Here is a 14,996-nt window from a genome sequence, read left to right as displayed (position 1 = left end):
GAAGAAGAAGAAGAACCCAGAGCAGGTACTAAGATAGGTGAGTAGGAAGGTCCATGGTGGATACTTCAGAACATACAGAAACGGGAAGGAAGAAATTTTCCTAAGTCTCCTATGATGCTTCATTTATGGTCAGTCAACTGACCTCTTAAATAGTTGATTTTCAGTACACATACTAACAGACATGAAACACCTTACACACAGGGTTTTTTGAAGTTTTTCACTGAAAAATGGTATTTTTATAAAGATTTTATTTATTTATCTGACAGAGATCACAAGTAGGCAGAGAGGCAGGCAAAAAGAAAGAAGGAAGCAGGCTCCCTGCTGAGCAGACAGTCAGATGTGGGACTGGATTCTAGGACCTTGGGATCATGACCTGAGCCAAAAGCAGACGATATAACCCACTGAGTCACCCAGGCACCCTGAAAAATGACATTTCTAACACTTCATCAATTCACATTTAAAGATTATATTGAATAATGTAAATTAATTTAAGACGTCCAATAAATTTCCGAGTTCTGAGTTCCTATATTGTTTCTGATAATATCCCATAATCTAAATACTTAACATAATGATACTCTATAACAATCTATATTTAATCAACAATTTTATTGGTTAAGAATTAAGAAAATATTTTTGTGTGAATTTCTGGTTAGGAAAGATAATTTAAGTGATCTGAAGAGATCAAGGTATAGGGCGCCTGGGTGGCTCAGTGGGTTAAGCCGCTGCCTTCGGCTCAGGTCATGATCTCAGGGTCCTGGGATCGAGTCCCGCATCGGGCTCTCTGCTCAGCAGGGAGCCTGCTTCCCTTCCTCTCTATCTGCCTGCCTCTTCATCTACTTGTGATTTCTCTCTGTTAAATAAATAAATAAAATCTTTAAAAAAAAAAAAAAAAGAGATCAAGGTATATGATCATTTTAATATTTGGATGCATATTTCCAAACTGACCCACAGAAGATGTATTTCAGTTTCATTATTACTTGTAGAGCATGCAAATATCTCACCTTTCCCACCCTTGATGATAAGAGATAGATAGTACATGATATCCTCTATAAAATGAAGAATAATTTACTTGATTATACATCTTTTTTTCCTTATTTTAAAATTTACTGATAAGAATCACCCAAATATAGTAAATCCATAAGACAAATGTATAGTTTAATGAACTGTAGTAATTTGAAACTAAGGACAGGAGACAGATCCTTGTGGTCCTCCTTACCTGGAGAATTTCCATATCCCCTGCCCAGTTTCAAGCCTTTTTCTTCTAAGAACAATCGCAGGCCTGATTTTAGGGTCAATAATACCTTTTTTCTCCTATCATTTCACTACACAGTAATGCACCCCTTACCACTACAGTTTAACTCTGTTTTCCTTTTCTCTTAACATATCCTTTAACTCTTGAAAGAAATTATGTCAAAAGAAGCTGTTGAAAGATTTCTTTGCATTCAGTTCATTGAAAAATCATCATATTTGTTCCATATAGAGTTTCCCACATTCTAGATTCTACAAATATTACTATACTGTATATTTTCATGTGACTCTCTCTGTAAATTGATATTTTTCTTGAGAGGCTTATTCAGAATGAAGTTCAATTTTTTAACAAGTCTTATTCACAGGTGCTATTGGGTTCATCAACAGGAGACATTGCCATTGGAAGTTTCCCTATTGTTCCAATAGGAATTGAAAAGAATGATGATATTATAAGTAAATCATTTCTTCTTCAGCTATTGGCCAGAAAAGAGAAACCTTTTCTTATCTATCATTTTCTTGTCTAATGGATTAAGTCTTACAAGAAAGGTACTCTACCCATTAGTTTCTTTTAATACTAATATTCAAAATAACCAATGGGGTTCCTAGCATTAACCAAGGATTCCTGCTTATTTTTGTATCATGTAGAAACAATGAAATTAAATACGTGGGATGTGTTTCAGTCTGCAATGGAATTTTTCCTAAATTATCCTTAAATTATTCATTCTTTGGCCCATGGTAATTTCTTTAAACTGTTTCCTGAGTCCTTCTGATATGACCTTAAATGTCAATGATTGCTTCCTACTTATTGGGAATAATATTATGTTTAAAGTACTCATTGTGCATTTTCTGCTCTGGACTTGGAATCAATTTTACTTCAAGAAATGGCATTCTAAGTTCATAACCTAGACACCAGAGATGCTTATTGATGCGGGTTTGCTTATTACTTTTAGGTATTTTCACTTGACAGAGCACATACAGTAGAATATAAATTAATTTCTGATACTTCCAATTTCAATTCAGGAGTTGAGACTGCTTATTTAATCTCATATGTATATAACACTTTTTAGCATACAAAAAAAATTCCCTTTCTTGGGGCACCTGGGTGACTCAATTGTTTAAGTGTCTGACTCTTGATTCAGCTCAGATCTCAGGGTCATGAGATTGAGCCCCGTGTGGGGCTCTGCACTGGACATGGAGTTTGCTTAAGATTTTCTCTCTCCCTCTCCCTCATGTCCCTTCCCCAATTCGCATGCTCTTGCACTTAAAAAAAACAACAAAATTCCTTCTCAAGGACATTACAATAGAATTAAAATGCTATATTATTATATATTTCCTTTTTCTCATACTGTGCACAAGAAAATATTATAAATGTAAGAATACCAATGCTATTACCAGTAATATGAATATTTAATTTGCTTGTTTTTTAGTGGATTTTCCCCCCCAGAGCAGAGAGCCTTAAGTGGGGCTCGATCATAGGACCTTGGAATCATGACCTTCGCTGAAGGCAAACACACATAACCAGCAGAGCCATCCAGACATCCCTTGCATGTTTTTATAGTTGTAAATTCATTGACAGATATATAATCTTAATAAATGATATTTTGTGTACTCTTCCACTTACTTATTGTAATTTTACATACAATTATGTGTTCTAATATTATGCACCAGTGTTTATTTTGAAGCCTCTCCAATTATTTCAGTTGTCTGAAGCTCGTTCTGTTTCCTCAAAGACTATTGTGTGTTGATGACTATTGTCCCTAAGGCCTTTATATTTGAAGACAGTTTAATTGGAACGTAAATTGTTGGATAATCCAGATGTGCTGACTGTAAACACAAATTTCCTAAGAGGATCTCAGTAGGGCCAGAGCTAGACCAGGAATTGCGAGGACAGAAGTAATGGTCAGGAATGAGGTAGCTCTTAGAAGCTGGAAAATGTAAGGAACCAGATTCTCCATTAGAACATCCAGAAGAAGTGCATCCCTGTTAACCCATTTTAGACTTTTAACCCTCAACACTATAAGATAATAAATTAATTGCTTGTTATTTAAGTTGCTAAGGCTATAGTAAATTACTACAGCAAAAAGAAAAAAATACAAAATTGATTACACTGAAATATGCCTCAGTATTAGTTGCTCTTGACTATTTTCCACAAGTAAAGTGATGTAAACTTTTAATATGTACTTCCAGAATTTTCCAGGGAATAGCAGCCCCTTTAATGTTCTTTCCCCTTGCTTTGGCCTTCCCTTTTCAGAAAAATGTATCCATTTGGGGTTAATCTTTACATGTCCTATTAGCTAAAGTTTGAAGGTCATTTTCTCTTCTTTACAGATACATTATTTCTCCAGAATCATTTGTTGAGAGTTATTCTTTTCCCATTGGATAACCTCATCTCCTTTGTCAAAAATAAATATATCTTTAAGTATATTTCTGAATCTTTCTCGCATTCCACCCATCTATATGTCAATCAGTATGTCAATATTATAATTTTTTATATATTTTTTTATTTTAAATCTTCAAATAGATCACATACATTCCATTTCTTTTTCTACAAGTAAGGAGTCCAGAAGTACTACTCTGACTTAACCAGTAAAAATCTGAACAGACTGAAAAAATCAACAGTGCTTCTTGGATTCCTAGGAGGACACAGGGAAAACCCCTTTCAGGATCCGGGAGAAAGAAAGGGGAGTACAGGGAGTTAAGACTTAGCTGACCGACTTGGGGTTAGAACTGCCAGGGAACAGCACCATGACAGGAAAATGGGACTGGAATTGATGAAGTGCTGGAGACTTAGTGAAGAAGAGTCTGAGAGCTAAAAGTTTATTCAAGGTGACCCCGTCATGAGAGATTTCAATATTATTAGATATACCTCCAGAAGCTGAACCATGTTACCACAACAAATATCAGAGGAAAGTCGCTTTCTGCTTCTTGGAGAAGAAAATAAACCATTTTGAAATACCCTAGAGCACTCTGTGTTTTCTTTTTTTTTAAGATTTTTTTTTTTTTTTTTTTAATTCATTTGAGAGAGAGACAGAGAGAGAGCATGAGCGAGGAGAAGGTCAGAGGAAGAAGCAGACTCCCCATGGAGCTGGGAGCCTGATGCGGGACTCGATCCCAGGACTCCGGGATCATGACCTGAGCCGAAGGCAGTCGTCCAACCAACTGAGCCACCCAGGCGTCCCGCACTCTGTTTTCTTAAAGAAGTCAATACGCAGGGGAAACAAGTTCACGAAGAGCCTAACCTTCAGGGGTACTATAAGGGTTGAACTGAACTAGAAGAAGAGAAATACACAGTTTCCATGCTATAGCTATCCTGTCCTGGCTGAAGGGGTGGAAAAATATTGAGAAACACTCGTGAAGTTTACAGTCTAGAAATACAGACTCATTAAATAAATTTGACAGTGTTCAAGAAGAGACAGGCCATGACAGCAGAGAGATGGAAATTTTAAGAAACAACCAAAAATAAATGCTATCTATAGCACTATGACAGAAATATAGAATTCCTTTGATGGACTTACTAGTAGACTAGACATGGCTCAGAAAAGAATCTCAGAGTTTGAAGATACCTCAAATAGGCAGTATAATTTTGTCAACTTTGTTATTTTTCACAATTGCTCTAACTAATCCACATACTTTAAATTTCTATGTAATTTTAAAAAATCACCTCATCAATCTCAAAAAAACTTGCTGGGTATTATTTATTATGACATTGTGATACCCAAAGATTGTTTGTAAATAATTAAGATAGCAACATTTTTTCAAATCAAAGAACTTGCATATCTTTATTCTTTAATCCATGTATTACATTTTTATTTCTTATTTTTAAATATTTTATTTATTTATTTATTTATTTATTTAAGTGCATGAGCAGGGGAAGAACAAGGGGAGAGGGAATGAAAATCTTAAGCAGGCTCCATGTCTAACACAGAACCCTACACAGGGCTTGATCCTATGAAACTGAGATCATGACCTGAGCCAAAATCAAGAGTCTAATGTCTAACTGACTGAGCCATCCAGGTGCTCCTAATTTATTTTAGATTTGATGCAATGCCTTGAATAGTTTTTCTTTTGACTTAATTTTCATATTTAATTCTCTTTTAATAGCAAAAATATACTTCATGTCCACATGTTCATTGCTGATATTTAGAAACAAAGTTGATATTTTTATATAGTAACAATTGATTTCTACTTAATTGTTTCATTATTATTTTATATATTTTTACTATTATCTATGCATATAACATCTATATTCTCGAAACATATATATAATTACCTAGATTATTGAATATTTAAGAACTTTGGATTTCTAGTATAGATCCCACTTACAATTTATTTATATTTTTTATCTTTTTATCCTTTTATTCCTGCATTTTGCCAAAAATAAGCTTTTTTAATATTGAAATTTTATTTTATTGACATACAAACTTTAAATTTGTTCTACTTTTTCATGTTGCTCCAGTCTGCTTTTGAATTTTATACTACTCGTATAATGTTAAGAGTATTACACTAGTATCGATTTTCCTTCCCTCTTATATTTTGCAATATATTCACACACTGTATGTGTTATAAACATCATCATTAAATGATACTTTGATTAATATTTTAAAATAGCTCTTAAATAAATTTTTGATAAACATTTTAATTTTCTTTGTGTATTTAGAAATTCCTGTTTTTTAATTCATTATGAAGGTCTGAGTTTCTACCTGTAATAGTTTTATTTTAGCCTGAATAAATATACTTTACACTTTAATAATAAGTTTGTTGAGTGATTCACCACAATATTTTTTGTCTGAAAATATCTTTATTTTTATTTTTGATGGAGAGCTTCTCTGAATATCATAGATTGATAGTGCTTTTTACTTTTATCTTCTGTTTACCCATTCAGTACATTATGAGGTATTCCATTTTCTTAATTTGCATTGGTTTTGAAGATAAATCTGTAATTAATTTTGTATTAGGTGACTGTGATAATGTATCATTTTTAGTCTTACTATTATTAATATTTCTCCTTATCATTGAATTCAATGGTATAATTACTATGTACTTTTGTGTTTTCTTCAGTTTATCTTGCTTTGGTTTCTTTTAACTTGAGAAAATTACTGGACATAATTTCTTGCATTAATTTGCCATGTTTTAAAAAGTTGATGTTCAGGATATGGTGAAATGTTAATGGATATAAGTGGATAAATAATGTTTACATAAGGACACAACTCAAATCCATAAAAAATTTTTTACAATGAATTCTTAAACATGACCTATGGAAAGTTAAAAAATGTATTTTTACTGTAAAATGTAATTTAATAAAATTATAATTTTGAGTGTAACATAGCCTATTTAATCAATTATGTAAAATAAATAAATTCTAGACTATATTCATTTAAAAATATAAAATGATCATAAATAAAATAGTATCAGGATATTAATCCTAGGTTAGTAAAAAAGTATTGCCAAAAGCTAGAAATTGGATTTAGGCAGAAGGAACTGGTAATCCTGATCCTCTTCCATTCATCCTCAACTGTATCTTAGGCTGGGAAAAAGCACTGCCATTCCAAGACTCAAAATTTTCTCAAATTCAAAAGAGCACATATAAATACAATTTTAATTATATTAATACACAAATTACATAGAGTATACTTCAGAATAGTGTTAGATGTTGTATTGATAAAATGATAAAGAATATGTTGTATGAAAATAAGGTTGCTATGACAATCATGCATTTTTGAAAAAATCCTCAGGAATAAGTACTTTAAAAACTCTGATGGGGCACCTGGGTGGTTCAGTGGGTTAAGCCGCTGCCTTCAGCTCAGGTCATGATCTCAGGGTCCTGGGATTGAGCCCCGCATCGGACTCTCTGCTCAGCAGGGAGCCTGCTTCCTCCTCTTTCCCTGCCTGCCTCTCTGCCTGCTTGTCATCTTTCTCTGTCAAATAAATAAATAAATAATCTCTAAAAAAAAAAAATTAAAAAAAAACCTCTGACAAATAGCTCTAAATTAGAAGTGTCTAAGAAGTCTTCTATATATTCTCATTTTAAAAATTTATTCTGTAAGTTTGTCATAAAGAATATTGGACTAATATTCTCCCTCAGGTTATGATATTTATCAAGTATTTATTCATCCAAAGAAAAAAACACCCAAAGATATCACAATAAGGAGAATTTTTAGGACCACTACATGACAGAAAAAAAAAAAAAAAAGTATTTAAACAAGACTAAGTTTTGCCTTGTTTTGTCTTGTTTTGTTTTAAGAGAGGGGGGTGCAAAAGGAGAGGGAGAGAGAGAGAGAATCTCAAGCATGCTCCTTACCCAGCATAGAGCCTAACATGGGGCTCAATCTCACATCTCTGAGATCATGACATGAGCCAAAATCAAGAGTCAGACCACTTAACTGAGATACCCAGGTACCCCAAGAAGACAAAGTTTTCTTAAAAAAAAAAAAAAAAAATCACATATGTAAATAGCATTTATTAGGCTTAAATAAAGTAACATATCTAATCTATGTTAATACATGACTATAATTTAAAAATGTTTAAGGAAATGAGTCATACAACAAAAAATACATATTTTTATTAAAACATTTAAGCTTAAAATAACCATCACCTACATCATCTTAGCTAATATGAAAAACATTATGTAAGTGAAATAAGTCAGGCAGAGAAAGGCAAATACTATATGATGTCACTCATCTGTGAAATTTAAGAAACAAACAAAAAAAAGGGAAATAGAAAAAGAGACAAAGGGGTAAACCAAGAAACAGACTCTTAACTGTAGAGAATGAAGGCAGGGGGATGGATGAGGGGTAGAGTCAATTGGTGATGGGGATTAAGGAGGGCACTAGTATTGAGCACAAGGTGATGTATGGAGTACTGAATCACTATACACTACACTTAAGCATAATATTACACTGTATGTTAACTAAATGGAATTTGAAAGAAACTTAAGTAATTTCTGACAGTATACAATAATCTAAATGTTTTACTCTTTAGAATAAAAGCCATAATATTAACAGCAATATTTAATAAAATAAATTAGAAGTTCCAAATAAAGGCCATTCTGATGATAAAAATATAGATCAAGCTTCTTTTATTCTTTAACTTTATTTCTTTTTCAATGTTCCAAAATTCATTGCTTCTGCACAACACCCAGTGCCCCATGGACTATATACACTCCACAACATCCAGCACCAGGCTTACCCAACCCTCAACCGTCCCCAAGCCTCAGATTGTTTTTCAGAGTTCACAGACTCTCATGGTTTGTCTCCCCATCTGATTTCCCCCATCTTACTTCTCCTCTCCATCTCCCAATGTCCTCCTTGTTATTCCTTATGCTCCACAAGTAAGTGAAATCATATCATAATCGACTCTCTCTGCTTGACTTATTTCACTCAGTATAATCTCCTCCAGCCCCATCCATGTTGAAAAAAAGTTGGGTATTCATCCTTTCTGATGGAGGCACAATGCTCCATTGTACATATAGACCATACCTTCTTTATCCATTCATCTGTTGAAGGGCATCTTGGCTCTTTCCACATTTTGGCAACTGTGACCACTATTGCTATGAATGTTGGGGTACAGATGACCCTTCTTTTCACTATATCTGTGTCTTTGGGGTAAATACCCAGGAGTGCAATTGCAGGGTCATAGGGTAGCTCTATTTTTAATTCCTTAAGGAATCTCCACACTGTTATCCAAAGGGGCTGTACCAACCTACATTCCCACCAACAGTGTAAGAGGGTTCTCCTTTCTCCACATCCTCTCCAACACTAGCTGTTTACTGTCTTGTAAATTTTGGCCATACTAACTGGTGTAAGGTGGTATCTCAATGTGGTTTTGATTTGAATCTCCCTGATGGCTAATGATGAACAGTTTCTCATGTGTCTGTTAGCCATTTGTATGTCTTCTTTGGAGAAGTCTCTGTTCACTTCTGCTCATTTTTTTTTTTTTATTTGACTCTCTGCTGTTTGAGTGTTAAGTTTGAGGAGTTGTTTATAGATCTTGGATGTCAGCCCTTTGTCTGTAGTGTCATTTGTAAACATCTTCTCCCATTCCGTGGGTTGCCTCTTTGTTTTGTTGACTGTTTCCATTGCTGTGCAGAAGACTTTTGATCTTGATGAAGTCCCAAAAGTTCGTTTTTGCTTTTGTTTCCTTTGCCTTTGGGGCCATGCCTTGAAAGAAGTTGCCGTGGCTGATGTTGAAGAGGTTACTATGTTCTCCTCTAGGATTTTGATAGATTCCTGCCTCACATTGAGGCCCTTTATCCATTTCAAGTTTATCTTTGTGTATGGTGTAAGAGAATGGTTGAGTTTCATTCTTCTATACATAGCTGTCCAATTTTCCCAGCACCACTTATCAAAGAGACTATCTTTTTTCCACTGTATATTTTTTTTTCTGCTTTGTTGAAGAGTAGTTGACCATAGAGTTGAGGGTCCATACCTGGGCTCTCTACTCTGTTCCACTGGTGTATGTGTCTGTTTTAGGTGCCAGTACCATGCTGCCTTGGTGATCACAAGTTTGGAGTAAAGCTTGAACTCAGGCAACGTGATGCCCTCAGTTTTGTTTTTCTTTTTCAACATGTCCTTAGCAATTCGGGGTGTGGTTCCATACAAATTTTAAGATTGTTTGTTCCAGCTCTTTGAAAAATGCCGGTGGAATTTTGATCGGGTTGGCATTGAAAGCATAGATTGTGCTAGGCAGTATAGACATTTTAACAATGCTTATTCTTTGATTGATGAGCATGGAATGCTCTTCCATCTTTTTGTGTGTTCTTCAATTTCCTTCATGAGTGTTCTGTAGTTCCTCGAGGACAGATTCTTTACCGCTTTGGTTAGGTTTATTCCTGGTATCTTTTGAGTCCTGGTGCTATAGTAAATGGAATTGATTCTCTAATTTCCATTTCTATATTTTCATTGTTAGTGTGTAGGACAGCAACTGATTTCTGTACAGTGATTTTGTATCCTGCCACATTACTGAACTGCTGTATGAGGTCTAGTAGTTTTGGGATGGAGTCTTTTGGGTTTTCCGTATAAAGCATCACATCATCTGTGAAGGGAGTTTGACGCCTTCTTTGCCAATTTGAATACCTTTATTTCTTTTTGTTGTCTGATTGCTGTTGCTAGGACTTCTAGTACTATGTTGAACAAGAGTGGCAAGCGTGGACATCCTTGTCGTGTTCCTGATCTCAAATGGAAGGCTGCCAGCTTTTCCCCATTGAGGATGATATTTGCTGTAGGTTTTTCATAGATAGATTTTATGAAGTTGAGGAATGTTTCCTTTATCGCTACACTTTGAAGCATTTTAATCAGGAACGGATGCTCTATCTTGTCAATTTTTTTTTTCTTCATCAATTGAGAGAACCATGTGGTTCTTCTCTCTTCTTTTATTGATTTGTTCTCACATTGATTGATTTGCGAATGTTGGACCGACCTTGTGTCCCAGGGATACAATCCACCCGGTCCTGGTGGATAATCTTTTTAATGTACTGTTGGATGCTATTAGCTAAGAACCTGTTGAGAATCTTGGCATCCATATTCATTAGGGATATTGGCCTGAAATTCTCCTTTTTGGTAGGGTCTTTGCCTGGTTTGGGGGTCAGCATCATGCTGGATTCATAGAAAGAGTCTGAAAGTTTTCCTTCTGTTTCTATTTTTTTTTTTTTTTTTTTTTTTGAAACAGCTTCAGGAGAGTAGGTATTATCTCTTCCTTGAATGTTTGGTAGAATTCTCCAGGGAATCCATCAGGTCCTCGGCTCTTGTTTTTTGGGAGGTTTTGGATCCCTGCTTCAATCTCGCTACTAGATATTGGTCTATTCAGGTTGTCAGTTTCTTCCTGATTCAGTTTGGGAAGTTTATAGGTTTCCAGGAATGCAGTCATTTCATCTAGGTTGCTTAACTTAGTGGCATATAACTGCTGATAAGAAATTTTGATGATTATTTCTATTTCCTTGGTGTAAGTCATGATCTCCCTTTTCATTCATAATTTTATTAATTTGGATCCTCTCTGTTCTTGTGGGTTTAGTTTGGACAGTGGTTTATCAATCTTATTGATTCTTTCAAAGTACCAGCTTCTACATTCGTTGATGTGTTCTACTGTATCACTAGTTTCTATCTCATTGATCTCTGCGCTAATCTTGATTAATTTCTTTATTGTGTGTTGGTTTGGATTAATTTGTTGTTGCTTCTCCAGATCTTTAAGGTATAAAGAGAGCTGGTGTATTCTGGATTTTTCAGTTTTTTGGGGGGAGGCTTGGATGGCTATGTATTTCCTCCTTAGGGCTGCCTTAGCTGTATCCCATAGGCTTTAGACCGATGTGTCTTCATTCTCATTGGTTTCCATGAATTGTTTAAGCTCTTCTTTGATTTCCTGGTTGACCCAAACATTCTTAAGCAAGGTGGTCTTTAGTTTCCAAATCTTTGAATTCCTTCCAAACTTTTTCTTGTGCTTGAGTTCCAGTTTCAAAGCACTGTGGTCTGAGAATATGCAGGGAATAATCTCCATCTTTTCGAACCGATTGAGCCCCAGTTTGTGACCCAGCGTGTCACCTATTCTGGAGAAAGCTCCATGTGTGCTTGAGAAGAATGAGTATTTTGTTGTTTTAGGGTGGAATGTTCTGTATCTATCTAGGAGGTCCATCTGGTCCAAGTTGTTATTCAATGCTCTTGTTTCTTTATTGATCTTTTGTTTGGATGATCTGTCTACTAATGAGGGTGGCATGTTAAGGTCCCCTACTATTGATGTATTCATATCAATGTGACTCTTTATCTTGATTAACAGTTGGCTTATGTAGTTGGCTGCTCCCTTATTGGGGGCATAAATATTTACCATTGTTAGATCTTCTTCGTGAGTAGACCCTTTAAGAATGAGTTAGTGTCCTTTTTTTACCTCTGACTACAGAGTTTAGTTTATAATCTATTTGATATGAGAATTGTTACCCAGGTTTCTTTTGAGGCCCAGTGGCATGAAAGATGCTTCTCCATCCCTTCACTTTCAGTCTGGATGTATCTTTAGGTTCCAAATGAGTCTCTTGTGGACAGCGTATGGACGGGTCCTGTCATTTTATCCAATCTGCTACCCTGTGCCATTTTATGGGAACGTTTAGGCCATTCACATTGAGAGTGATTATTGAAAGATACATTGTTAATTGACATCATGTTGCCTGTGAAGTCCTTGTTTCTATAGATTTTCTCTGTAAACTTCTGTTCTATGTCACTCTTGGGTTCCTTCTTCTTTTATAGAACCCCCCTAAATATTTCTTGTAGTGCCGGTTTGGTGGTCACATACTCTTGTAAACATTGCCAGTCTCCGAAGCTCTTTATCTCTCCATCCATTTTGAATGTCAGCCTTTCTGGATAAAGTATTCTTGGCTACCTGTTCTTCTCATTGAGTGCCCTGAGTATGTCTTGCCAGCCCTTTCTGGCTTGCCAGGTTTCTGTGGACAGGTCTGACATTATTCTGAGGACCTTCCTCTGTATGATAGGGATCTCTTCCCTCTAGCTGCCCTCAGAAGCTCTTTTCTAAAATTATGATTTGTGAGTCTCACAATCAAGTATCTCAAAGTCTTTCTACATTTGTTGATAATGCGGGGGGAGGGGTGTTCTTTCTGTCTCTAGGACACAAAAGCTCATTTTGTTCAACTATATCTTCTAATCTTCTGTCTTTCTCCACCCCCTCAGGGATCCCAATAATTCTGACATGGGAACGTTTCTTGGCATCATTTATTTCCCTTATTCTGTTTTCATGGTTTCTAAGTAATTCCTTCCATGTCTTTTTCTGATCCTTTTTCTCTATCAGTTTGTCCTCTGGATCACTAATTCTACCTTCTGCCTCAGTTCCCCTAGCTTTTAGGGTATTTAGATTAGATTGGATCTCATTGATAGCATTTTTAACTTCTTCCCAGGATGCTTTCACTTCTGCCCTTAGGGATTCTATGTTATCACTAATGGTTTTCTCCATCCTAACTGTTGCCTGGATAATTTTACCCTGAATCTCCTTTCGGACATACTGTTTATATCCGTATCCAATAGTTCTGATGGAGAGGACATAGTATCTGAATTTTTCCTCTGTTGGGTGTTCCTCCTCCTAGACAGTTTGGTGAGAGGTTGTTGAGAATATGTATAGCTGAATATGTCAACCACGATCCAGGAAAGGTACACCCTGGAATGTCTCAGAGCATCGGAAATCATCAGTCCAAGAGATTCCATCATATTTGTGAAGCTGTAGGACTCAGGCTAATTTTTCTTGTGCATGTGCATGTGCATATGGAGGACTTCCTATGACCTGCATCCAGGGTGACAATGACAGATTCTCTCATCGATGGATATAAAGGAAAAGGAATGTCTACCAGCCAGGGACTGAGGTTTTAAGAAGTAAACACAGCTCCTTCTGTTTCTTTCCCATGCAAGGTCAAAAGTCTACCCAGGCACCCCTTAATTCATATCTTTATTTCCTCTTTTATACACATCAAAAATTTAGGGAAATTAACATTTTGTATAACTACTTTCTCTCATTTTAGTCTCATACATTTCCATTTTTTTCCTTTATTTTGGTAGGTAAAATAACTAAAATTTAAAAGTATAAGATATTTCTACTTTATTGTCAGACATAAATTTTTTATGATAACTGAGGAACTTTTCACCAATTTATCAAAATATCATATCCTTGACTCTATGACATTAATTTTCCACCCCTGTGTTTATAAATCTACCTTTAAACCTAAATGTGACCATGTATTTTTATAACCCTTTAATCCATTAGTCAAATGAATATTAAAACTTGATGTGTAAAAAATTAATACCCTTTCTTTCTACTTACTCATTCCTCTTTAAGTTTCTTATTTTATTTTGCAGTCAATAATAGAAGATCTATCTTCTTTTTTACAAAACAATATTATCATTTACAATTTTATTGTCCATTAACAAATACTTATATTTAGTTCTAAGAATATATCTGCTGAAAATATTAATACTTAATTTTGTTATATTTTGATTCCACACCTCTCAAATAATCTGTCATTTACTTTAATTCCTCCATGTTTTGTTTTATTTTTAACATTTTCTTAAATAGAAATTGAGAGTCTGCCGTTTTAAAATTTATGTTAGATTTATGTTTCTTGATGGATAAAGAATTTCTCATCAATATGTTTCCCTCATAATTTTTATATCAGTCTCTCATATTTTGATGTCAAATATTGACAAAGACTGGTTATTATTTCCAAATATTTAACCTGTTTTTTTTTTCCTAAAAGATTTCTTTCAAATTTGGTAAAATTGTGACTCACTTGAAATTAAAACTTCAAATAGATTTTGATATGTTTTCATTAGTATTCCCTACATATTAAATATGAATGTAAGTTTTCTTGCATATAAGAAAAGTTTTATTTCTAATGTAAATAAATAATTCATATTCTATATAATACCAAATGTATTATGACCAACTGTGTTTTGAAAAAGAAATCTTATCTACATAACTTTTTAATTTAATTTTAATCTAATTTTAATATAATTTAATTTTAATTTTAATCTTTTAAATTTAATTTAATTTATCTGATCTCTTTTATCTGTTGTACCTTCTCATATTTCCAAGAACAGTAAGTTTTCACCTTTTTACTCCTGTCTTTGTAATTTTTTTCCACAATTGAGTCTTTATTTTCTCTAATACTATGATATATCTCATGCTCCATGATCTTTTGACCGACTTTTCTTTTTCTCTTGTTTTACGCTTGTTCTCTTGTTTAGCTTTGAAGGTTCTGTCCAAATCTTGTA

Source organism: Mustela nivalis (genome assembly GCF_964662115.1).
Source record: "Mustela nivalis genome assembly, chromosome: 1".
In the NCBI taxonomy this organism is placed as follows: domain Eukaryota; kingdom Metazoa; phylum Chordata; class Mammalia; order Carnivora; family Mustelidae; genus Mustela; species Mustela nivalis.
Note: the sequence above shows the minus strand (reverse complement) of the source record.